At 39.3% G+C, this 24,770-nt stretch overlaps 1 pseudogene; it reads right to left on the minus strand.

The window, feature by feature from the left end:
• Positions 1-23,139: 23,139 nt before the first annotated feature.
• LOC140518572 (TLE family member 5 pseudogene) lies at positions 23,140-23,887 on the minus strand (annotated as a pseudogene).
• Positions 23,888-24,770: the final 883 nt, after the last annotated feature.

The following is a 24,770-nucleotide window of genomic DNA, read 5'->3' on the forward strand; positions in this document are numbered from 1 at the left end:
TAAAAATTATGGGCCTACCTGAAAGCCATGATCAAAAAAAGAGCCTAGACATCATCTTTCATGAAATTATCAAGGAAAACTGCCCTGAGATTCTAGAACCAGAGGGCAAAATAAGTATTCAAGGAATCCACAGATCACCGCCTGAAAGAGATCCAAAAAGAGAAACTCCTAGGAACATTGTGGCCAAATTCCAGAGTTCCCAGATCAAGGAGAAAATATTGCAAGCAGCTAGAAAGAAACAATTCAAGTATTGTGGAAATACAATCAGGATAACACAAGATCTAGCAGCTTCCACATTAAGGGATTGAAGGGCGTGGAATAGGATATTCCAGAAGTCAAAGGAACTAGGACTAAAACCAAGAATCACCTACCCAGAAAAACTGAATATAATACTTCAGGGGAAAAATTGGTCTTTCAATGAAATAGAGGACTTTCAAGCATTCTTGATGAAAAGACCAGAGCTGAAAAGAAAATTTGACTTTCAAACACAAGAATGAAGAGAAGCATGCAAAAGTAAATAGCAAAGAGAAGTCATAAGGGACTTTACAAAAGCTGAACTGTTTACATTCCTACATGGAAAGACAATATTTGTAACTCTTAAAACTATTCAGTATCTGGGTACAGGGTGGGATAACACACACACATGCACATGCACACGCACACACATATAGAGACAGAGTGCACAGAGTGAACTGAAGAGGAGGGGATCATATCTTAAAAAAAAATGAAATCAAGCAGTGAGAGAGAAATATATTGGGAGGAGAAAGGGAGAAATGGAATGGGGCAAATTATCTCTCATAAAAGAGGCAAGCAAAAGACTTTTTAGTGAAGGGAAAAAGAGGGGAGGTGAGAGAAAAACATGAAGTTTACTCTCATCACATTCCACTAAAGGAAGGAATAAAATGCACACTCATTTTGATATGAAAGCCTATATTACAATACAGGAAAGTGGGGGATAAGGGAATAAGCAGGGTGGGGGGGATGATGGAAGGGAGGGCACGGGGAGGAGGGAGCAATTTGAGGTCAACACTCATGGGGAGAGTCAGGATCAAAAGAGAGAACAGAAGTAATGGGGGACAGGATAGGATGGAGGGAAATATAATTAGTTCTTACACAACACTACTATCATGGAAGTCATTTGCAAAACTACACAGATCTGGCTTATACTGAATTGCTTGCCTTCCAAAGGGAAGGGGTGGGGAGGGAGGGAGGGCAGATTGGCAGACAGGGGCAATTAGAACGCTCGGTGTTTTGGGGTGGGGGGAGGGGACAAAAGGGGAGAAAATGTGGAACCCAAAATTTTGTGAAAATGAATGTTAAAAGTTAAATAAATTAATAAAAACAAAACAAAAAAAACCAAACCTAGATAGTACATTTCAACAAATAATAGAAGAAAACTTCCTCTGATATCTTAGAACCAGAAGATGAAATAGAAATTGATAGAATCCCCTCATCATCTCCTGAAAGAGTTCCCAAAATGAAAACTCCCAGAAACATCATAGCCAAATTCTACAGAATCAAGGAGAAAATATTGCAACCCTCCAGAAAGAAATAATTAAAATGTCATGGAGCCACCATCAGGATAGCACAAGATTTAGCAGTTTCCCCCTTAACAGATTAGAGAGCTTGGAATACGATATTCTAGAGGGCAAAAGAGTTATAAGTACATCCAAGAATCACCTATCTAATAAAGCTGAATATAATCTTTTGGAGGTGGGGGGGATGGTTTGGATATTTTAGTGAAATAGAGCTGATGAAAAGACCAGAGGTGAATAGGACATTTGACTTTTAAGTATTAGACTAAAGAGAAGTTTAAAAAGGAAACAGGAAAAGAATATCATAATGTATTTAATAAGGTTAAACTGTTCAACATTTCTACATGGGAAGATATTTGTAACTTGCAAGAACTTTTATCATTATTAGGGCAGTTAGAAGGAATATACATAGATAGAAGGCATGAGTGTGAGTTTACTATGATGGGATGATTATATATATACGTGTGTGTGTGTGTGTGTGTGTGTGTGTGTCTGTGTAATTAAGGGGTATGAAAGAGAGATACACTAGGAGAAAAGAGGAGGAAGAAGTAGAATGGGGTAAATTATTTCATATAAAAGAGGCACAAAAGAACTTTTACAGTGGAAGGGAAAAGGTGGGACAGAGGGAGGCAACACTTGAAACTTACTCTCTTTGGAGTTGAATCAAAGACGGAATCAGATACACACTCAATTGGGTATGGAAATCCATTTTATCCTACAGAGAGGGGCAGCTAGGTGGCGCAGTGGGTAGAGCACCAGTGTAGGAGTCAGGAGGACCTGAGTTCAAATCTCACCTCAGACACTTGACACTCACTAGCTATGTGACCTTGGGCAAGTCACTTAACCCTAACTGCCTCATCCTGGGTCATCTCCAGTCATCCTGATGAATATGTGGTCACTGGATTCAGATGGCTCTGGAGGAGAAGTGAGTCTGGTGACCTGCACAACCCTCCCTCACTCACTCAAAACGAAGTCAAGTGCAAGTCATGTCATTATTTCTCTGATGGCATGGTCTTACGAACACACATCCTGCAGAGAAGTGAAGTGGAGGAGAATACGAGAAGGGGGTGGCTGATAGAAGGGAGAATGGATTTCGGGAGGCAGTGGTCAGAAGCAAAACTCTTTTGAGGAGGAGCAGGATAAAAGAAGATAGAGAAGAGAAAAAGGGGGAGAAAGTAGGATGGAGGGAAATTCACAGTTAATAATCACAGCTGTGAATGTGAATGGAATGAACTTACCCATAAAGTGAAAACAGATAGAGTAGACTAAAAACCAGATCCAACAATATACTGTTTACAAGAAATACACTTGAAATAGAGACACATAGAGAGTTAAAATAAGGTAACAGAGAAGAATCTATTATGTTTCAGCTGAAGTAAAAAAAAAAGGCATAGTAATCATGGGCTGAGACAAAACAAAAGTGAAAATAGATGTCAATAAAATAGAAAAGCAAGGAAACTACACTTTGCTAAAAGGTACCATAGACAATGAAATAATATTAATACTAAACATATATGCACCAACTGGTATAGCATCCAAATTCTTTTTTTTAATAGTTAACAAAATGATATTTAATTAGCCATGACATAAAAAGGATGCTCAGTAAGACGGCCATAGTCTTGTAAAAACAAGGCATCCTATGTCTTCATGTGGAAAGAAGTCAGATTAGGAGAAGAAGGTATGGTGACTCCAGTGGCCTTGGGAGTCTAAACAGCCAGATTCTATATAGATGGGATTTTTTATGCTTTTAGGAAGGAAACAAACATTTATTAAGTGCCTACTACATGCTGGAAACTGTGCTAAGTGCCTTATGACTATGATAGCATTTTATCCTCACAATAGCCCTGTGAGAGAGATGCTGACCCTATTTTACAAAGGAGGAAACTGAGATTAAATGACCTGTCCAGGATCACACTGTCCTGTGTACAAGAGGCCACTTCCACATGATTGGAGGTCAACATGAAACTACTTTAGTAGCTAGACAGTTTGAACCTTAGTCCTCTGTGCCAATCAAGTCTTAGGGACAGCTTCCCTGCATTTTAGGGGGAAAAAAACTAGCCAAATCTACTTGGGAAAGGAGTGGGAGAACCTTGGTAGATACTGAATCTATCACACTGGTCCAATTGCTTTTCCTCACACATGACACTTCTTTGAAATCTACTTGTTTTTCCTGATTTTGTTAAGACTAAATTAAGTGCTCAATTAAGTCAAAATTCAATTAGGTAATCTGGCTGAAAGCTTTCTCATATTAATTTACATCTACAAGCTTCTATCTGTATGAGGGTTTTCTCCAGGATGAACAGTTCAATGTTGAATCAGAGTCATGCTTTCATGGAAGACCTTCCCATAGGCATTTCATTACATTCATGGGGCCTCCCTTCAGGATATTGTTTCTGATGTTTTCTAAGGCATATAGCATCCAAATTCTTAAACGAAAAGTTAAATGAGTTACAGGAGGAACAAGCCAGTAAAACTATGCTAGTGGAAAACCTCAACTTTCTCCTTTCAAAACTAGATAAAATCCAACCAAAAAATAAAGAAAGAAGAAAGGAGATGAATAGAATATTAGAAAAGTTAGATATGATAGACATCTGGAGAATACTGAATGGGAATAAAAAGAAATATACCTTTTTCTCAGTGGTACATGGCACCTACACAAAAAATGACCATCTATTAGGGCATAAAAACCTTACAGTGAAATGTAGGAAAGAAAAAATATTAAATGCATCTTTTTCCAGATCATAATGCAGTAAAAACTACATTAAATAAAGGGATTTGGAAACAGATTAAAATTAATTGGGAACTAAATAATCTAATCCTAAAGAATGAGTGAGTAAAAGAACAAATCATAGGAATAATCTATGATTTCATTAAAAAGAATGACAACAATGAGACATTATACCAAAATTTATGGGATGCAGCCAAAGTAGTACAAAGGGGAAATTTGATATCTCTAAATACTTATCTAAATAAATATCAATCAAATATTGATAAAATAAAATAAATATCAATAAAAATCAATAAAATAGAAAAAGAGCAGATGATTGAATTGAAAACAATTTTAAAAACCTAGGTAAAAAGACAAATTTAAAATCTCAAATTAAACACCAAATTGGAAATTCTGAAAATCCAAGGAGAGATTAATAAAATTGAATTCAGAACTGTGCTCAAAGGGCCATAAAACTCTGCATATACCTTTGATCCAGCAATACCACTACTAGGTCTGTATCCCAAAGAGATATAAAAAAGAGGGAAGGATCTATTTGTACAAAAATATTTATAATCTTTTTTTAATTTTTTATTTTTATTTATTTATTTGTTTATTCCTTTTGTAGGGGCAAAGATTTTGAAACTGAAGGGCATTCATTGGAGAATGGCTTAACAAGTTGTAAATGCCTGTGATGAAATACTCTTGTGCTATAAGAAATGATGCATAAGATGTTTTCAGAAAAGCCTGGAAAAACCTGCATGAAGTCATGCAAAGTGAAGTGGGCAGAACCAGGAGAATATTGTACACAGTAACAACAGTATAGTAAAGATGGTCAGCTGTGAAAATCTTAACTACTCTGATCAATACAATGATCCAAGACAACCCCAAAGGGCTTATGATGAAAAATGTTATCCACCTCCAGAGAGAGCATTGATGGAGTATGAATGCAGAGTAAAACACACTTTAAAAAAAGCTTTATTTTTCTTGGAGTTGTCCTTGTCTGAGTTTCTTTTACAACATGACTGATATGGAAATGTGTTTTGCATGGCTGCTGTAACTTATATAAAACTGCTTACCTTTTCAATGAAGGGCAGAGGAGGGAAGGAGGGAACTTGAAACTCAAGATTTTTAAAAACTAATGTAAAAAATTGTTTTTACATGTGATTCAAAAAGAAAATACTAAAAAAAAGAAAAAACCCACCCTATTTTGGTTGGTTTAGAACCATAAAATAATCCATTGCCTTTAATAATGGATATTTAGATATGAAATTATCAAGAAAATTTTGATCATTTTGACTTAAGAAAAAGAGTGTTTTTTTTTTTTTGTGGGTGAGTGTATTGTAAAGTTCTGTCTTGGGTTCTCTACTCCTACTACTCTCTACACTCTCTCTCAGTGATCTTATCATTTTTTCATGGTTTTTAATCATTAACCATATGCAGATAAGTTATAAATCTATATATCCATGCCTAAATCTAAAGGAAAATGATGATGTAATGGATAGAATGCTGCATCTGAAATCAAGAAGAAAGACTTGAATTCAAATTCTACCTTAGACACTTCCTAGCTGTATGATCCTGGACAAGTCCCTTAACCACTGTCTGCCTCCATTTCCTCAACTGTAAAATGGAATAATAACAGCACTCATCTCACAGGATTGTTGCAAGAATTGAATGAAGTAATTTTTGTAAAGCACTCAGCACAGTGCCTCACACATGATAGGCACTTAATACATATTTCCTTTCTTCCCTTCTAACGGCTTTTTGGAATTCTAGTCTCATATTACCAACTGCCTGCTAGACATCATCACCTGGATGTCTCCTCAGAATTTCAAATTTAGCTTGACCAAACATGGAACTTGTTATCCTTCCTTTCCTAACCTCCCCAAACCCATTCCTCTTCCTAAATTCCCCTTTCTGTCATGGGCAGCAGCACTCTTCTAGTCACCAAAGTTTCTCAGCTACTTTCATCACCCTCACCCAGGGTTGTGAAAGTGACTGTTTAACAGCTGGCTCTCAGAAAAATAAAATGTGTGCTCGCAACCCATTTTTAAGTTCAACAAAACAATTAAGTCAAGCTCTAATTTGTAGGTTTGCTAGTTTCAGGGATGTAAACTCTTACAATGAAAATTTAACAGTTGACTCTCCAGAGTTGATGGGAGCTGGCTCCAGGACACTCCTCCCCTTTAATTCCCCCCCAATTCTATCAGTCTAGATAGGTCTACTACCTTCCCATCACCACTTGCATCTGTTCCTTTCTATCCAACCACATTGCAGCAGTCTTAACTCAGGCCCTCATCACTTCTTGCTGTAATAGGCTCCTTGAGGTTTCTTCTAGTCTCTCCCCTCTCCAATCAACACTTCATACAGCCTTTCTCAAGAACAGGCCAGATTCTGTGACTCTACAGCCTTGAGCTTTTCTGCCTGGCATCTAAAGTCCTTAACCAACTTGCCTCCCACCTAATTTTCCAGGCTTAGTTCATATGATTTCCCTTCACATTTTTCCTAGCCAAATTGTCCTACTAGCTATTCCCTGAGCTTAATTCTCCATTTCTCATCTCCATGCCTTTGTGTGGGCTTTCTTCTATACGTGGAACACACTCTTTCTTCACCTTTGCCTCTTAAAGTTGTTAGCTTCCTTCAAGACCCAGCTGAGGTACCACATGGAGCTTTTCCTGATTCTCTAAATTATGTGAGCTCTGTCCCTCCTCAGATTACCTTGCATTTTCTTACCTATGTAAATATTATATCCCACTAGTAATATCTTTGACAGCAGGGACTATCCTGCCTTTCTAGCTCTGGTGCCAGTCCAATGCCTAATAGTGTCTATTGAGCTATGTGTGGGTGTAAGGTTTTATATTCCAAACTCCATTTGTGGGGGATTGAGGATCATTGAAACAGGTTATCTCTCAAGGGATGGACTAGCTCTTCTATCCCCCTGCTTTTTTCATCCTCCTTCCATTCATCAAAGACAAGAGGAGCTATATAATTTTCCTTCCAAGCCAGGTTCTTTTAAACTAGACATAGATTAAAAATCTGTATTAGCTCATCTTGCAGTCCTATATCTTTTAAAAAGGAACCCCTGTCCAAAGTGCTGAAGAAGGTTCATGTCAATGAAACTCAGGGGCTTCTCTTAACAAAGCACTAAATTGTCAGGGAGAATCCTACTCTAGGGAAAACTGGGCAGGTGGGACAGACCAGAAACTCCTCTTCTAAAGGCTCAGTGCCACTGACCAATTATTCCTGAGCTTTCAGTAGTACTAACCACAATATATTCTGTCAAGTTTGTAAGGTTAAGAAATAGCTTTTGAGGTTTGGCTTTGGAAACTCTGATATAGTCTTCCCCTTCAGAGTGCAAACGTTAGGGCTTCCCCCAACAACCCTGCTCCAAATCCACACATGCCTAGGTTGAAATTAAACTTGTGGTATTGCTGAAAGGCAAAAGTTACCCCAACTGGTGGCTTCTGACCTGGAGAATCCTCTGCTAAAGCCTGCTGCCATGTATAAATCTGAAAGAGCTGGAAGAATTTGGTGGTAACCCATCATCATCAACATTTTGTTAAAGGACTAATTGCCAAGTAGTGCATGCACATGGGACCATCAGTAATTCTGTAGCTATGCAAATTAAAACAGTGATGTATGATTTATAGCTTTAATAATGTTCTGAAGGCTCTTAAATTTTAATCACTTGCAACATCCTTTTTAATATTCAATTACTTTATTAACTAATTAGGTCACTTGCTGAAAAAGCACATAAGGCTGGTGCTATTTTAATATCAGCTGAGTATCACAAAATACCTTTGAAATGGTGTAAATGGTTTATTTATTTTAAACAGATCATTAAGATGCTATAATTAATAAACCAATTATGAAGAATGGGATGAAAGTGATGGATGCAAAAGTACAATAGCTGTGTCCATTAGATTAGTCATTTTTACCAACATATATCAAGGGGGCAAAACTTAAATGAAAATCACTGCAAAAGTGCCTTCCTAAATAATTCAGTCATGCAATGACTGATAACCAGAGCCTAGTGAACTTAACTTGAGGCTTGTTCATTACACAAACCTGTAATGTGTGTTTTAGTTCAGCCTAATGATACTCAGGTTGGAAAAGCCTTTTGCAAGCTAAACTTTGTGTTCTCTGATTGCTTACAAGAGCCCTAATTTGAGGACAGGGCCATGTGCTTTAGTGTGTGTTGGTGGTTTGGAAAGATGAGAGCCACCCAGAGGAAAAACAGAGGGGAGTATCTAAAGGACCACTGATACCTCATCTGCTTTATTTTTCACTACCAGAGACTTGAAAACAAAGGATGTTGAAAAAAAGATTCAGGTCCATTCCTATAGGATCTTTCAAACCCTGTCACTTCTGCTGCCAAATTGAGAACCAAAAAGCTTATAGAATATAAAACTGGAAGTGACCTTGAAACATACAATGTCAAAGCTAGAAGGAACTTTAGAATGTAGAATGCCAGAGCAGGAAAAGACCCTTAGAGGATAGAACGTAGAATTCCAGAGCTGGAAGAGACCTTAAAACATAGAATGTTTGAGTTGAAAAGTGAACTTACTATACAGAATGACAAATCTGGAAGTGACATTAGTACACAGACAATGTCACAGTGAGAAGGGACCTTGGAATGTAGAATGTCAGTAGGGGACCTAGAATATTAGAATGGGAGGGACCTTAGAACATGAATTGTTTGAGTTAGAAGGGACTTTATTTTAAAAATAAAATTTATTTAGATAACAAAGCTAAAAGGGATTTTAATATATAGGATGTCAAACTTGGAGATAAGCCTTCAAATGTGGAATGTTAGAGAAGGAAAGGGCCTTTAGAGCATAAAACATAGAATATCATAACTGGAAAGGATCTTAGAAAATATAGTGTCAGATGTGGAAGGGACGTTTAGAACATAAAATATTTGACTTGTAAAGTACCTTTATAAATAAAATAGCAAAGCTGGAAGGGACCTTTATATATAGAACATCAAGTTAGAGCAGGAACACATATCATACTACATAGAAAGGCCTAGAGTGCTGGGCTCAGAGTAAAAAGATCTCATCTTCCTGAATTCAAATCTGACCTCAGACATTTCCCAGCTGTGTGACCCTGAGCAAATCACTTCACCCTGTTTGCCTCAGTTTCCTCATTTGTAAAATGAGCTGGAGAAGGAAATGGCAAAGCACTCCAGTATCTTTGCCAAAAAAAACTGTAAATAGGATCCTGAAGAGTGATGTTTCATAACTGAAACAACTTCACAACAACATAGAATATGAGGGCTGGAAAGAGCATCAGAGTTCATATATAATTCAACCTCCTTGTTTTGAAACTGAGAAAACTAAGGCCAACAGAGGTGAAGTGACTTATCCAAGGTTGCAGTAACATTGTTTTCAAATAGCACTCCACTAACCCTTCACTGTTAATTGAGAAGGATGGAGGAATCCTGGCCATTCAGTATTATGTGGTCTCATTTTTTAGTTAGTTAGGATACTAAATCCCATTCTCTATCAAAGTTTTATTGACTGTGGAAACCAGGTCAGTTCTACTAGGTCAGGTAATTCTTTGGTCCTATATTCATTTAATAATACTTATTAAACATTAAATAAATATGATATATTAAGTAATAAGTTAATGTTTATTAAATGCCTACTATTGACACTGATGAAAGACTGGGGATATAGAGATATGACACAGGTGCTGCTTACAAGTAGTTTAATAATTAGGAAAGACATGTACACAATTAACTATAATATCAGAGAGTGTGCTAAGTACAAAGGAGAGGCCCAGCCATCCCATTCAGTCAGCAGTCATTTGCTAAGTGCTTCCTATGTGTGAGGCACTGTGCTAAGGCTGAGAAGCAAAGAGAGGCAAAAACCATCCTTTCTCTGAAGGAATTCACATTTGAATGAGGAAGACAACATGAAGATAACTATGTATATGAAACATATACAGAAAGATGGAAGGTAATATCAGAAGGGAATGGGCTGGAAGCTAGAGGGAGGACAGGGAAAGGCCTCCTTCCTAAGGTAATATTGGAGCTGAGTTTTAAAGGAAACCACAGTAGCCAAGGGGTAGAAGTGAGGAGAGAGAGCAAGGCGAAAGAGGAACTTGAGGAAGGAGAGATGATCAGGATGTTTCCCTGGAAGAGGTGAAAGGTAAGACTTCATAGACAAGAACACGAGTTGGGTCTGGAATTTAAATATAAGAGAGACAGAGAGAGACAGAGAGAGAGATAGAGAGACAGAGACAGTGAGAGAGACAGAGAGAGTGATAAAGACAGACAGACAGAAACAGAGATAGAGACAAAGAGAGAGACAGACACAGAGACAGAGAGATAGAGACAGTGAGAGAGGCAGAGAGACAGAGACACAGAGAGAGACAGAGAGAATGACAGAGAGAGAGACAGATACACAGAGAAACAGAGAGACAGAGAAACAGAAAGAGATGCAGAGAGCGAGCGAGAGAGAGCTGTTCATTCTAGGAATAAGGAGTAGAGTGAACAGTAGTAGCAGCAGGAGAAAAGAAAAACCAGAAGGAATCTCCTTAGAGATCATTTAGTCCAACTCTTATCTTTTAAAAATTTGATTGGTGCCTTTTGTTTTTGTATCACATTTGTCTCTGAATAAGAGGTACTAGGGTGAGGAGAAAAGAGCCATGGACTTGGAGGCAGAGAGATCTGGGTTTAAATCCTGTCTCTGCCACATGCTGTTTGTGTGGACGTGGGCAAATTCTTTCCCCTCTGTTTTCTCATCTAGAAAATGAGAGGAATTTTCCCTTCTGGCTTGAAATGGATTATACTTGGGCTGTGATGCTCTCATCTTCAAGTGAGGACTCCCTTTTAACAACAACTACAGCAGCTAAACAAAAGCCAACCTGCTTGTCTACATCCCCTTCTGAACCTCCATCTGCTCTTACCTACATTTTTTAAACATTTCACTAATACTCTTTCCTTTTCCTTACTTTGCATCACGATCACCAACAACCAATTTCACCCCTCCCTCCATGCTTCAATTGTCTCTTATAAGAAGCAAGCATAAGACAAATAGATATCCTATGTTTCTCTAACTTGAAACCTACATTAAAATGAAAGATATGTTGCTTTTATGATCTCTCACTCTCTGAGCTTTATCTCAGTAGGGGCTCTAGGCTCGGGTTCCCAATTAATGCAGGTTACTCAGTTTCCTCCTGTGCGGGATGAGGTGATTGGGCCAGATCTAAGAGTCTATAAGACTCTCCACTTGCTTCAATAGAAGATCATATTGGTGGCTATGTTTAATACTTCCTATGACCTGGGATCTGTACACCAATTTTATACCTCCTAGGGAGAGTCACTGACAGACACCTTCTGACAGAGGCTCAGAGGCAAAATTCATAGCAAAGCTACCTTGAACAGTAACATCACTAAGACTCCTCTGGCTCCATCCAACACGTTAGGATTCCATTTGTTATTTCAAAGGTAAGCTGTTTTTATTTCTAATTATTTGTTTTGATGCCTTTTGTTTTTATATCACATTTGTTTCCTGATATCATCTTTGCAATCCCCTAGCTGGCAGACCTTCCATTGTAACAAAGAACTAAAAGAAAAAGAAAGTTCAGTAAAAACAACCATCCCACTGACCATGCCTGACAACATGTGTAACATTTCACACTGACAGGCCCCCCCACTTCTGCAATGAAATGAGGGAAGTAAATTTCTGAACTCTTCTCCAAGGTCAAACTGGGTGCCTATGATCACATGATGTGCAGTTTCTTTTTTATCCTGTTTTCCATTTACATGGTTGAAGTCATTGCATATGTTGTTTTCTTGGTTCTACTTACTTTTTAAAAATAAGATTTTATGTGTCAAAGTATCTCTTGGCTTTATATTTTTTATGCATGTAGATGCCAGCATTTAGTAGAGAAGTTGGAAAAGAGAAAACTTAGAGGTTGAAGTGATGGAGATAATTAGGCTGCCAATTTTACCCCTATCTTTTTACTTTTCAAATGGGTACATGTGACTTTGGGTAGACTGGGATGGCTTTAGCAGAATTTATTTTGGCTTGCAAAAAGTCAGAACTGAAGAGTGCCTTAGAGATCATCTGGTTCAAATTCTCCCCCACCCTTCTCCATTTTAAAGATTAGGAAACAAAAGTCTAGAGGGTTGAAGTAAGCTGCCCAGCACTACACGGCGGGTTAGTGCCTTTATTAACTCCTAGTCCAATGCTTTTTTTGGTGCCATTATGTTGTCTCCTCATTCACAAACTGCTTTAGGAGAAAGATATGCATGCTACACACTCTCCATGCACTTTATTATATGATAAGATGGATAGATTATCTGGGTGAAGTTGCAGTATTTGAAGTGCATACATGAGTCCTAGTCTTGTCATTTCCTTCCTGAGTTATTTTAAAATAAGGGTTTTGGGGGAATACATTTTTAATGGCTACAGTATCATAGAACATATCGTAATAGAGACAATCTCTACTTCTATATTTACTTGTTTGTTTGTTTATTTTTGAATCTCCACCATAGTCATCTATCTTCACCCTCCTCCACCTATTCCTTTGCCTATAGGATGTAATGTATGTAGTTAGGCACTTAGTGGGCAGTTAGGTGGCGCTGCAGTGAATAGAGTGCTGGTCCTAGAGTCAGGAAGACTCACCTTCCTGATGTTCAACTATGACCTCAGACACTTACTAACTGTGTGACCCTGGGCAAGTCACTTAGTCCTGTTTGTCTCAGTTTCTTCAAGTGTAAAATGACCTGGAGAAGAAAATAGCAAACCACTCCAATGTCTTTGCCAAAAAACAAAACCCTAAATGTGGTCACAAAGAGTCAGACATGACTGAAACAACTGAACGAGAACAACAGCTAGGCTTAAGCCAAGGATGTTAACATGCCAAGAAGATAACTGCACCAGGTTGTTTATGGTTGTTTAACCCCCTAGGAAAAGCTTTCTCTTTTCTCCCCTTCATTCATTTGAATGTTCAAGAAAGACCTTGACCATGACTGAGTAGAATAAGAACTGTTCCCTGGATATTTTTGTTTCAAAGAAAAGGAATTCCACAAGCTTTGAAAAGAAAATTGATATAAGATGCAAAAACCTGGAAATAAAGTGAGTGACAGTGGATAGGAAATGGCTGGGGAAAACCCAGTGGTTTGTGGATATAATGGAAATATTGTGTTGTAAGAAAAGATAAACATGAAGAATTCAGAGAAACATAGGAATGTTTGTATGAGATAAAAAATGAAGTAAGCAGGATCAGGAAAGCAATATTAAAAATGACTACCATACTGTGAACTAAAAGAAGACTGAACTCCAAGCAGCTGTAATGACACATGTTAGTACTGGAGAACATACCTTTGCACCTCAGCAGAAACAGGAGCAGAATACTGAATGTGCTGTCAGACATGACTGCTTGTTGTGTTGGTTTGTTTTGCTGAACAGTAGTTCTTTGTTACAAGGGAGATTCAGTAGTGAGGAGGTGAGGGAAGGGGACATATATACGGAAAGGATATTTATAACAGCTAACATTGAGATAGCACTTCCTATGTCCAGACACTGAGTTAAGTGCTTTATAATTATGATCTCATCTGATGTTCACACCAACCCAGGGAGGTAGGTGTTATTATTATCCCCATTTTATAGATAAGAAAATGAAGACAAAGAGAGATTAAGTTACTTGCCCAGCATCCCAGAGCTAGTAAGTATCTGAGGTCCGATTGGAGCTCATGCCTTCCTGACTCCCAGTTTGGTGTTCAGACTGCTGAGTTATTAAGTTTCCAGGAAATGACAATGATGTGATAAAAGATATTACTTAAGCTTATTTTTACAAAGTACATTTGACAAAAGAACTGAATTATCAGCCTCTAAAGCTGGTATGACTGAATGAAGCTGAACAAAGTTATGAAACTATGCCAACTGGGTCAATTATAATCAGTTAGTGATCAAGCATTTATTAAGTCAAATCTGCTAGAGACTATGCAAAAACAGTCCCTTCCCTCAAGGGGCTTACATTTTAATGTTGAATTACATTTGAGATTATATATATATACATACATATATATGTAAAAACATATAAGATAAATACAGAATAAAATGCATGATATATAATCTCAACTCATCTTTCATTGTAGCAAAGCACAATTTATTCCTCCTTAATTGATTTAATTTAATTGATCCCTAACTTTTGTTCTTCCTTAATTGATTCATTATTCTACTCCATCACCACAGCTATTCCAAATCTTTTTTCTCCTCAAGTCTCCCGTGGTAGTGAGTCTCATCTCATACTTTATAGAAAAAATAAAGCCATTTATTGGTAGTTCCCCTTTCCCCTTCTCTATATCTTATAACTCTTTGACATTATTCCCCATTCTTTCTTTTATTTCAGTCTCTGAGGGCCTTGCCAAGACCAACCCCTTTCCATGTATCCATGATCTCATGCCCTGCTTGCCCTTCCCATTTGCTCTAGTAGATTGACCCCACAGTCATCCCCTCTCTCTAAACTTCAATTGTTCCCTAACTGTTAGTTTCTTCCTTACTATCTATAAACATGGCCAGGTCTCCCTTATTCATTAAAAAAGCCCTCACTTGATCCTACCATCCTCTCAATCTGTTATCTCCTCTTTCTTGTCAAACTCATGGAAAAAATGTCATTTAAAGTCATTTTTAAAGTCTTTTAAGTCATTGTTACCTTCCCTTCTCTCCTGACTCACTCCTAAACCATTTGAAATCTGGCCTCCAACTGCATCACTCCAGTGAAACTTCTCTCTCCAAAGTTACTGTTGCCAAATCTAATGACCTCTTTTAGATTCTCTCTTCCTTGACTTCTCCGCAGGCATTGATACCATTGTAAAAATGCCATTGGCCACCATCTCCTCCTGGATAATTTTTGCTCTCTGGGTTTTTTGCTACATTGTTCTTCTTTGGTTCCCTTTCTACTTGTCTGACTGCTCCTCCTCATTCTTCTTTACTGGTTCCTCCTCCATGAAATACTCACAAACTGTGGATGTCACCCAGCCATGTCCTTGGCCCTTTTCTCTCTCCCCGCTCCCTCATTTGGTGACCTCATCAGTTTCCATGGGTTGGCTTATCATCACTATAGAGATGACTTCCAAGTCTATACATTGTGCCCTTGTCTCTCTACTGAGCTCCAGTTTCACGTTGCCAATTGTCTACTGTACATTTCCAACTAACATGTCCTGAAGGCATCTTTGTGTCCAAAATAAAACTTAACTTTTCCCCCAAAACCACTTCTATTCTGAACTTCCCTATTACTTTTTAATGAACCACCATTATTCTAGTCATCAAGATTCTCAACCTCAAAGGCATCTTTGACTTCTCACTTGCCTCATAGATCCAATCACTTGCCAAATCTTGCCAGCTTTACCTTCACATGTCTCATATAATGTCTCTTTTTCTCTACTCACACAGCCTCTACCCTAGTTCTGGACTTTATTACCTCTTACCTAGACTACTACAAAAGACTTTTAACTGTTCTTCTGCCTCTCTGATCCATCCTCTTCATAGCTGTCAAAGCAATTTTCCTAAAGCATATGTCTAGTCATGTCATTGTCCTACTCATTAAACTCCAATGGCTCCGTTTCCTCTGAGATCAAATATAATCCTCCTCTGTTTGGCATTTTGAACTCTTCACAACCTGGTCTCAAACCTTTCCAGCTGTATTATACACTCCTTCCATGAATGCACCAACCTGACTGCTCCTCACACACATCTCTTGTCTCTGTGCTTTTGCATGGCCTAGACCCTTATGCCTAGAACACATTATCATCATCTCTCCATTCTAGAATCTCCAACTTCCTTTGAGATTCAACTCAAGTTCTACCTTCAGTAAATGAGGCCTTTCCAGATTAGCTCAGTTACTACTATACTCTCTCTCAAAAAATTACCTATCTGTTTTGTACATAACCCTATATGTATATGCTTATCTATCCCAATAAAATAAAAGCTCCTTGAAGAAAGGGAATGTTTGGTTTTTGTCTTTGTATCCCCAGAGTCTAGAACAGAACTTGGCACAAAATAGGTGCTTAATAAATGCTTGTTGATTGATCCATAAGACCCCATTGGCTCTTCTCCAAAAGTTTTAACATTCCAATCAACCTCATTGAACCTACCATTCCCTTAAGCATCAGAATATACCCATGATAAAATGGAAAAGGAATTAAATCTGCAACAAGAGCCTAAGGCACTAGACTTAGGGTCAGGAAGGCCTGGGTTCAAGTCTTCTGTCAGTTACTTGCCTGTGTGACCTTGGGCAAATCATTTAATCTGTGCTGGCATCAAAGAAGGCACTCTGCTTTGTGAGCAAAGTGGAATTTAGTTCAAAAGAAACATGAGATGCCCAAATTTAGAGACATCTTAGGCACTAGGCTAATAGTTGTGTTATCTAGACCACAAGTCTCTGGTTTATTGATTAGGATGTCTTGAGAGATGCAATCAAAAGCTGTTCCCAAATGGAGCAAGATTCCATCTCTCAACTCTCCTCCAGCCACCAGACCTGTCACGGCCCTCAAAGGAGATCAGAGCTTTCTGGGAGGGCTTGTTCTCATAGAGCTAAGTTAGTTGTTACCCAGGGCTTTGTTCTCATTAAAGTACTTGTTATTGATTTTGTAGAGGTGAGCAGAAATAAGGGGAGGATAGGGGGAAGGAGAAAGAAGACTAAAGACTCTAGCGCCTCATGAATGAATGAATGAATGAAGCATTCCTTAAGTGCTCACTACGTGTTTATCTCATCATTAAACATAATGGAAACACATTAAAGTAGAAAAAGAAATTGTCTTAGGATCATAGATTCAGAACTGGAAGATGCAGTTTTACATAGTTGCTAGGCTACCAGACTTGGAGTCTGGAAGATGTGGGTTCAAATCTCACCTCAGGCACTTACTAGCTGAATGAATAAAGCATTTATTAAATACTTACTACGTGCAAAGCATTGTATTAAATGCTCTGGATACAAATAGAAATGAAAGACAATCCTTGTTCTCAAGAAGATCACATTCTAATGAGAGAGACACCAAGCAAAAAAAAGGTTTTAGCTGCAAGTCAGATGGAAAAGTCTAGGGGATAGTGGCAAAGCAGAAGTTAATGTTTCTTCTTTAATGTCATGTCCACCGATAGAAGCCTATCAGTTCCTGGTGTTGAACTATTTGACAGTGTGAGGGACTGTGGTGGCAAGAACTTCCTTTTCTGGGTCTTTTGTAGGAATAGCTGTGGCACCCATAGTTGCCAGGCTCCATCTTCATCAGGCACTCCTTCCCAGAAGGATGGCTGTCAGACTCAGGGCCTTGGGCTGTCTGCATCAGGCTCCGAGGGGAGACGGTGGAGTGATTATCAGTGAATGTATCTCTGTAACCAGATGGAGGGCAGGACAAGTGATTACCTGCAGACACACAATAATGGTGCTGTAGACCAAGGATTCTTCAATGCCCTGAGCATCATCCTTTGAACCTATTATTCCTAGTAAATATTTCTGGCTGGGATTCTTGTCTAGAAGGAGCTGTAGTGGAAAGAATATTACCTTAGGAATCATAATCTGGATTCAAATCCTGCTGCTACTTACCAGCTCTGTAACCTGGGCAAGTCATTTGCGCTTTTTGGGGGTCTCCTTTTCCTCATCTTTAAAATGAGAGGAGTGGACTTGATGCAGTTAACATCAGTATTTATTTTAAATTTTTGTGTGTGTATGAATATATGTATATATGTATATAGGTCAGCTAGGTGGTTCAGTGGATAGAACACTAGACTTGGAGTCAGGACCTGCATTCAAATCTGGCCTCAGACACTTACTAGCTGTGTGACCCTGGGCAAGTCACTTAAGCCCATTTGCTCAGTTTTCTCATCTGTAAAACAAGCTGAAGAAGGAAACGTCAAAACTAAGGGTGGGGAATCTATAGATCAAGTAGTTGTGGAAGTTGTAATTTGAAACTTCTTGCTGGACTTAATCTAATTTAATCATGAGTTTTCGATATCAAAAAGGAAATTTTTAAGAAAAAAAGAGGAATTTGCATATCAAGTGGCAAGGCCTAATAATTCCATAGGCACACTATAAAGAAATCAATGCTTAATATGCTATTTGGTGTCTCACTGATCTTTAACATTGCTTTTTTTCTCACCCTGGACCTTAGCATGGAATCCAAACTCCTCTCTGGCAGCTTGTCCTCACTGTTAGCATAGATTCTGGTCAGATATCACTTCTGACAGGCCTTCAGGTCAGTCTTGTGCTTGAGTCAGGAACACTGTAGACCTGGGCTCTAGTCTTGTCTGCCACTGGCCAGTTGTGTGAGATTAGGCAGCAAGATCATTGGTTCCTCACAGATAAATGGAAGGCTTTGGATATGAAGACCAAAGAAAAAACACTTGTCTTCAAATAGTTTACATTTTATTGGAGGAACTTGGATGATTTCTACCATTTTGAAGAGCAATAGGAACACTAAGTATAGTAACAGGGCAGCGAGGTGGCACAGTGGATAGAGAGCCAGGCCTGGGGGTCAGGAGGAGGTGAGTTCAGATCCAGCCCCAGAGAGTTCCTAGTTGGGTGATCCTGGGCAAGTCACTTAACCCTGTTTGCTTCAGTTTTCATATCTATAAAATGAGCTGGAGAAGGAAATGGCAAACTTCAGTATGTTTGCCATGAAAACCCAAAAAAGGGTCACAAAGAGTTGAACATGACTGAAAAATGACTAAATGACAACAAAGAGGAATGGTTCTGTTTTGTTTAGAAATACAGGGCATCCCAAAGGGTTTTGGGGACACCTTGCATTAACTATTATGACAAGAAGTTTTCAAGGTCAATAGTTCAAACTCCATCTTCATCCCCCAGTTTTACAGATGAGGAACAGAAAATGGGGGAGGGACAAAAATGAGGTGCTTGAGGTCACAAAGGAAGTTAGTAGCAGAGCTTGGATTCGGACCTGAAATCTTTTGTCTTCTAATTCTGTGGTCTTTTCACTATTTCATATGGCTTTGATAGAACAAATTGGAAACCATTTTCCAGACATATGCACTGGCATTCAGGACAAATAAATAAGATGTACATCAAAAACACAGTTATCAGTTTGTGGCAAGTGTTAGAAGAAGTCCAGAGCTACAAAGACACTGGCAGCTAACAGTCCATTGTTACCCTCCCAAAGTCTATTCAATGTGACGGTGACACTTCACAGCACATTGCATCCAATCTCATTTGAAGCTGACAAAGATTGTTTCTGCTTTACATCTATTGGTTTATTAATGGTCTACAGCCTCTTAAGCAGATGCATATTCATTAGGTAGCCAGCTGTTAGGAGGTTCCCAGATGTCGAATGTAACTCTGTCTTGGAATGTATTTTTTTTCCTTACCATGAAACAAAGTAATTGAGGCTCTATTAAAGAACCAGTTAATTACCAAAGCGGTACCTTCTGGCATACTTCATTTTTATCATTCAAATCTGAGAACTCTTGGGACCCCTAAAAAATTTGGTGAAGAGACAGTATTTAAGAGTCAACTTCTACTAATACACATTTACATATATGTACATACAGATGCTGGGTCGATGCTCATCAATTCAGACATGTTTACAGTAGAGGAACCAGAGTGAGCTTTTATAGGATGGTCTTTTAAGACACTATATCCTTTTTGTGATTCATCAAAGGAGCTAAGTCCAGAAGGTAACATTTGTAAGCCTTGTAAATTCATCCAAAGTTAGCTTTTATATTTATTATATCTTCATTATTTTTTAATCATAAGCTACCTCATTGTTAGGGAATACCTTTCAAAATTGTTTCTGCACAAGGGATTTAAAATTTTTTTTTGCTAATTTGTTTCCCATGCCTTATTCTGAGAGATGGACCATTTTAAAAAATATTATCAGAAGTGAAGAGCTTTGATCATGGATAATGAAATAGGATTTTCAAAGTACCATTTCTAAACATGGTGGCTATCTGTATGGTAGTGTGCTGCAGTGGCTAGTATACAACCAAACTGAATTCCTGGCTGTTCCCCAAACTTGTTCTTTCATTGTCTTTGTCCACTTTCAGGCCTTTGCATGGAGGCTTCAGCATGCTGACTTCTTCATTTTCTCCGTCAGACTCTTCACTTGCCTTAAAGACTCCACTTGGGTGCTACCCTCTAATGGCAAGCTTCTCATTCCCCAAAGTGATTAGTGCCTTCCCTCCTCGAATTATCTCCTACTTACTCACCTCCACAAATGTTGTGCCTCCCTGGTAGAAGGGCAGGCCATAGCTTTCATTTGCCTTTGTGGTTCCAATGCTTAGCTCAGGGCTTCCCACACTGTAAGGACTCAGTAAATTCTTGTTGCATGAGTGAAGAAGCCAGGAAGGCCTGGACTCAGACCTTGCTTCTGACACTAGCTGTGTGACTGATTGTGGACAATTGTGTTACCTCATCACCCTAAGATTCAGTTCCCTCATCTGTAAAATGGGGATAACAAGAATGTACGCAGCTCACAAGACAACTGTAAAGCTCATATAATGTATATATATAATGCCAAGGCAATATTCATAGCAGCTGCTATTAAGGCAAAACTTCATAAAGCCACACAAATATTTGCACATATCCCAATCCAGGGAGCACCAACATCTTAAACATTCTTTCTGTCCAGCCTCCCGCCAAACAAGTTTCCCCCAGGCAAGTCCCCCTAGGCAGGTTCCTCCCTTTGCCTCTTCCTTTTCCCTCTAAACAATATAATATATGCGGTTTTCAGACAAAGACTCAGCACCTGATTGGTTTAGGCAAAGAAGCTTGAAAATCTACATGCCTCTGCACTTAGCTGGAAAGCCATGAAAATCCCAGTGACCCAGGGCCTGATTGGCTCTGCATCAGGGCTCTGTGTGACTCAGGACATGTCACAGCTATGAAATGGGCCGGAGTTCAAAGCAGCAAGACATCTTTGATTGAAATACCTGTGTACCTTTAGACCTGGGAACACTGCCTATATTCTAAGGGAGAAAAGGAATGCATGTGGTCACATAGGCCTGTTAATGGACAGGGAAGATCTTATATTCCATTAACCCTACAATGTACAACCCTACAAAATCTAGAGTACTCACTATATGTTAGTTGTTGCTGTTGAATTGCTCCAGTTGTATCTGACTCTTCGTGACCCCATTTGGGGTTTTCTTGGCAGATATTGGAGTGGTTTGCCACTTCCTTCTACAGCTCATTTTACAGATGAGGAAATTGAGGTAAATAGGGTTAAGTGACTTGCCCAGAGTCACACAGTTAGTGTCTGAGGCTGAAATGGAACTCAGGTTCTCCTGATTCTGGGGCTGGTACTCTCTTCACTGCACCACATACCTACCCAATATATGTTAGTTATCATCTCTCAAAACACTAAGCAGACTTTCAAAATCCCTTAAATCTTTCAATTCTTATTTCCATTAGAAGAGGAAACTGTATTGCAATGAAAAGCATGCTGCCTGTGGAATCACAAGACCTGGGTTCAAGTCCCAACACCACCATTTACTAGCTATATGACCTTGGGCATATCATTTCACTTCTCTTTCAGTATTCTCATCTGTAAAATGGGGAAAAGAATCATAGCACTTAGCTCTCACAATATGAAGAAAGCATCGGAATGCTTTCTAGAAGTGTGAACTCATTAAATGTGAGCTCTGACTCCCAGATATTAAATAGACAGGAAGCTTACCTTTTCACATATCTAGATATCAAATGCATAAGTTATGGCACTGAACACTCTTTATGAAATATGTATTACATTTATTACATCAACCTTAGTTCTCCCAATCAGTTCTGAGTAATTGTGATGAAAGTTAATCCAACAATAACTCTAATTCCATACCCTTTCATCACATCAAATATTTACCAATGAAGAGTTTCTGATTACTCAAGTTGTTTTGGGCTGGTATCTATCAGTTGGGGACTTTGCATTGCCTGGGTTGTAGCTACTGATTTATGGAAAGTCATGTATCTATACTTTACCAAAATAACTAAAACTGGAATCTTTAATAAACTATAAACCTAATGTCTGTTTGTCTCACAGAACACTGAGGCTGGTGACCTTTAGAGAATCCAAATAGTCTGTGTAAATGCTTCAGGGCTTACTAAAAACCATATTAGTTTTCAAGCCCTCATTGAATGTCTACTGAGCGCTGCACTGACTCTCACCAGACATACAGGGACAAAGTGAGATGTCTGAGAGAAAAAAAGAAACAAATCTCTGCTTTTAAAAAACTTGTTTTTGATTTGAGATTTCAGATATCAAGGATGATCATTTTTTAGTCTATAAAACTGACACAAAACATAATCTCGTCAGGATTATTATAAGAGAACTGTTTTGTAGTGGTTTAAGAGAAAAGTGGAATTTCTGAGAAAATTTACTTCACACATATTGAATATCATAAAACTTTTTACTGGGTTGCCATAATCAAATAAGTCATCACTAACTGGCCAGCCAGCTGAAACAAAGACGCATCTATTTTAACTGGACAACCAGGTGGTGGAGTGGATAGTGAAGCAGAGTCATAAAGACCCATTTTCCTGAGTTCAAATTCATACTCAAACACTCACTAGACATGTGACTTGGGCAAATCATTTTTTAAAGGCAGGTAAATGGTCAGAGGGAGGAATGGAGGAGGGGGACAGGGTAGAGCCTCTACATGGTGGGGATGGAAGGGTTGAACCTGGGCCAGCTGGCATCCATGATTGCAAGCAGTACCAGGAGGAGAGCAGGGAACTGCTGTGCTGGGTGGATAGCAAACAGGCCAGATGTGGGGAGCAGGATGTAGGGATGGAATTCGTTACATATGTGCACAGAGAAGGGGGGAAGTTGCTTGTAGCTAAGGTAGGTTCATTCCCATCAGCTCCAGTCCCATTCACACCCCAAGGAATTTGGGGAAGGGGGAAGGGGCAGGGGAGCAGTCAAAGTTACGAGGTAGAGGGCGATGTCTTAGATGAGCCAGCAGACACTGACATCCCAGGGTGCCGGTAGCCACCATAAATACCAAGTCTTTTCCCCTATGCCTCATGCTGTGCCTCTAATCTGACTTGTCACTATTGTCATCCTGGTGGGCATCCCTATCATACCCGTTCTTATCGTCCTTAGAGAGATGGATCTGAGAGCCCGGTGCAGAAAGGAAGAAGGCAGTACCAGTACTGACGCTGAAGGTGACAGAGGATGCAGGCCCACCAGCAGCAGAGTCAGGGCAAGGCCAGGGTGTGGAGCTGGGACAGCCGGGGAGCCTAGAGCTCTTGCCAGTTGATAGAGCTCAGTTCCAGAGCAGATACCTGATTGACTCAGTTGTCCCTAACACCAGCTGCTCTTGTGAAAGGTAAGGCAAGACTTGAGCACAAATTCCATTAAGCCCCTTCACGATTTCAGCCTGTTTGTGCATTTCAATGTTAAGGCCATAGGACATCTCCTAACACATGCCGTGGTGACGTTGCATTTCTGACTTCTCATTGGCCACCTTGTCACACTGCAGTTTCAAGTTGTGGTACTGCGCTTGTACGAGCTGAAACTCCTCTTTGATCCGGTCACAGGGGATCGTGAACTTGAGCTGCTGGGACAGGTGTGAGGATCCCCAGTGCCTGCTTTGTGGAAACATCATGTCACTCATGGGGGGCAGGAGGGCTGCAGGCTGAAGGAAGGCAGTAGCCGCTGCAGAAACAGCAGAAGTTGCAGCTGAAGCCACTAAAGGATGACTTGCCCAGGGTCACACACATGACGCCTGTTTGCCTCAGTGTCTTCATTTGTAAAATGAGTTGGAGAAGGAAATGGCAAACCACTCCAGTAGTTTTGCCAAGAAAACCCCAAATGAGATCACAGAGAGTTGGAAGCAACTGAAAAACAATTAAACAATTTATCTAAATCTCATTAATATTTGTTTTCCATCACTCTCAAATATATACATTCTCTCTGCCCTAGCCATGGAACCCTTGTAACAAAGATTAAAAGGAAAAAGAAAGTTGATAAAGTATATGCAACATTCCATACCCACAATTCCCTTCTTCAAAGAGAGGATGGAGGTACATTTTCTCAACTCCTCTGAAAGCCTGTCTTTTTAAATGACAACATTCTTCTGCTGCTACAACTGCTAGTTAGGAGTTATGGAACACTACAGTCTGAGGATCACCCAAAGAAAAATGATGAGGCGCAGCAGGGAGTGAGCAATCTGCCACACACTGAATTATGAAGAAATGGTTTAAATGATGTGATCCAGGAAATATATGAATGAATAAAATTAGTTGATCACATGGCAAAAGCAAGGAGTAATCCATGGATGACCCATGTGCTTCGTTGGCATCCTTGTGAAGTCCAGGGGAATTAATGACTCCTACACATTGGGTCTGGGGAATGTAGACAGGCGATCACAGCTAGAGATCTGCATCCTTGGAATGTCCACATGGATGAGATGACAGACTCTTCTGAGTGACCTTTTACTGTTGTGATTGTTTTAAGTAAAAGCTAAGCACATAGTTGTGTGCATGAAAAATTTATAGAAAAGCAAGCCCTTCTGTCAAAATGAGATGTGACCCAATGGTCCCTCCAGCTGTGGAAGCATGCAGTAGCAGCT

Source organism: Notamacropus eugenii, chromosome 1 (assembly GCF_028372415.1).
Source record: "Notamacropus eugenii isolate mMacEug1 chromosome 1, mMacEug1.pri_v2, whole genome shotgun sequence".
In the NCBI taxonomy this organism is placed as follows: Eukaryota; Metazoa; Chordata; class Mammalia; order Diprotodontia; family Macropodidae; genus Notamacropus; species Notamacropus eugenii.